The following is a 2,801-nucleotide window of genomic DNA, read 5'->3' as shown; positions in this document are numbered from 1 at the left end:
TTTTTTTTTTTTTTTTTTTGCGGTACGTGGGCCTCTCACTGTTTTGGCCTCTCCCATTGCGGAGCACAGGTTCCAGACGCACAGGCTCAGCGGCCATGACTCACGGGCCTCGCCGCTCTGTGGCATGTGGGATTTTCCCAAACCAGGGCACAAACCTGTGTCCCCTGCATCGGCAGGCAGACGCTCAACCACTGAACCACCAGGGAAGCCCCTTTTTACGTTTTTATGATGTTACTAAGCATTCTTTTACTTCCACTCAAAGAACTCCCTTTAGCATTTCTTATAAAGAAGGTCTGGTGATAATGAACTCCCTTAGCTTTTGTTTGTTCAGGAAAGTCTTTATTATTCCTTCATTTCTAAGGAACAGCTTTACTGGGTATAGAATTCTTGGTTAACAGTTATTTTCTTTCAATATTTTTGAATTTGTCATCCCATTTTCCCCTGGCCTGAAAAGTTTCTGTTGAGAAATCTGCCAGTGGTCTCACTGGGGTTCCCGTGTATGTAACTTCTCTCTTTTCTCTTGATGCTCTTACAATTCTTTCTTTGTCTTTGATTTTCAACAATTTAATTATAATGTATCATGGTGTAGCCCTATTTGGGTTCAACATATTTGGAGTCTTTTGGACCTCAGGGATCTGGATGTCCATTTCTCTTTGCAGGTTTGAGAAGTTTTCAGCCACTATTGTTTTAAGTATACTTTCTGTCCCTTCTCTTTCTCTTCTGCTTCTAGAATTCCCATAATATAAATATTGTTTCTTTTCATTGAGTCCTATAATTCGCTTAGGCTTTATTCACTCTTTTGCTCCTCCAGTGGATAATTTCCAATGTCCTATCCTCCAGGTTAATGCTTCTTTCTTCTGTATGGTCGAGTCTACTTTCAAAACTTTCTACTGAATTCTTCAGTTCAGTTATTGTATTTGTCAACAACAGGATATCTGTTTTTTTTTTTCTTTTATGATTGCTATTTCCTTGTTGAACTTCTCATTTTGTGCACTATTTTCCTAATTTGGTTTAGCTGTTTGTCTGAATTTTCCTGTAGTTCACTAAACTTCCATAACAGGATTATTCTTAATTCTTTGTCTGACAATTCATAGATCTACATTTCTTTAGGGTCAGTTATTGGAGCTTTATTATTTTCCTTTGGTGGTGTCATGGTTACCTGATATTTCATGATCCTTGATTCTTTACATTGTTATCTGCAAGTTTGAGTAGTTGGGCTCCTTTTCCAGATTTTACAGGTTTGTTTAGGCAGAAACTGTTCTACACCAATCAGCTCAGTTTGGGTTTCTGCGTATGTCTTTTGGTAATGTCCTTGGGCAGGAGGCCTGCTATTATGGTCTATTTTTGGATGAGGCAACAGTTTTAGCTCTGAGGATTGGGGGATGTGGTTTGTGCCTCTGGATGAGAACAGTTGGATATACTGCTGGCTTGGTTTACTACCCAAATGAGCCTGTAGGGTGGGCTCTACAGTTGCTACATTCTCTGGTCAGGCTTACTAGATGGTCAGGACTGGGTACTATATTCAGTATTAAACAGAGACATGAATTAGCTTCCCTGCCCTGGTAGAGAAACAGGATGGGACCCAGGGTCTGTACAACTCATTGTTTGGGGAGCTGAATCTGGCCAGAGTGTGCACTGTTCCCTGATCTGGTGAGGCCACTGGTTTTGCTCTGCATATGGGGGAAGATACAGGCTGAACTCTCAGTTCAAGTTAACAGCATCTTTTAAAATTTCACTTTGGTCGATTTAACTCAGGTCATTTTTGCAATGCTGATTTGAGATTTTGGGTTCATTTTTAATGAGCTCTGTATCTTTAAATTATAATCCTGGCCTGGAAACTAGAGACCTCTTAAATCAAACTAGGTTAATGTTAAGGAAATTATATCATTCCAAAGCAAGGCACAAGAGCATTTGTTGAAAAATGGAATTCTTTGGTTCCCTAAATGGGGTCAATCAGGGGGTAATTATGAGGCAGATTAAAAATATTTTTGTTAGCTCCATAGACCCAGACCAAGAGTCAGGGGCCAAAAACAGGAGACCAAGCATCCTGACAATTAGCAGTCCAGTTCCTATATGTATGTATGTATGTATGTATTTATTGCTGCATTGGGTCTTTGTTGTTGCACGTGGGCTTCCTCTAGTTGCGACGAGCGGGGACTACTCTTCGTTGCGGCATGTGGGCTTCTCATTGCAGTGGCTTCTCTTGTTGTGGAGCATGGGCTCTAAGTACACAGGCTTCAGTAGTTGTAGCTCGCAGGCTCAGTAGTTGTGGCTTGTGGGCTCTAGAGGTTCAGTAGTTGTGGCACACAGGCTTAGTTGTTCCACGCCATGTGGGATCTTCCTGGACCAGGGCTCGAACCTGTGTCCCCTGCATTGGCAGGCGGATTCTTAACCACTACGCCACCAGGGAAGCCCCAGTTCCTATTTTTATTGATGAGGAAATAAATACACCTTTACAGCATGGCTGTATTTTTGGAAAACACTGTCCGTTTTTTTTTTTTTTTGAGTCCACTTTTAATATACTTTTTAAATCTATTTCCCAATTAATAGCTTTCAGGAAGGAACTTTTAAGCAAACTTCAGACACTTTTTCCCTCTTATTCTCTGTTTATGATTTGTTAGTTTCTCTGTTGGGAAAGTAAAACCAAGAAAAATCAAGTGTTATTTACATGATCAGCAGACTACTTCCTCAGTACATGATATTATAAATATGGATGTTCCTGAACCAAAACCATAAAAGGTTTTTATTATGTTTCTGAAAACATATGTTTCCTTAGTTCTGTTTTTCAGAGAGCTCTTTCC

At 40.2% G+C, this 2,801-nt stretch overlaps 1 protein-coding gene across 1 annotated transcript in view; it reads right to left on the bottom strand.

The window, feature by feature from the left end:
• LOC103075697 (contactin-associated protein-like 2) overlaps window positions 1-2,801 on the bottom strand; it is a gene marked incomplete at its 3' end in the record, with an annotated part of 1,289,195 nt that overhangs the window by 533,740 nt on the left and 752,654 nt on the right. The window lies entirely within an intron of this gene.

The sequence above is a fragment of the Lipotes vexillifer genome, unplaced genomic scaffold (genome assembly GCF_000442215.2).
Source record: "Lipotes vexillifer unplaced genomic scaffold, Lipotes_vexillifer_v1.1 scaffold940, whole genome shotgun sequence".
In the NCBI taxonomy this organism is placed as follows: Eukaryota; Metazoa; Chordata; class Mammalia; order Artiodactyla; family Lipotidae; genus Lipotes; species Lipotes vexillifer.
Note: the sequence above shows the minus strand (reverse complement) of the source record. Positions and strands in the feature narration are given on the sequence as shown.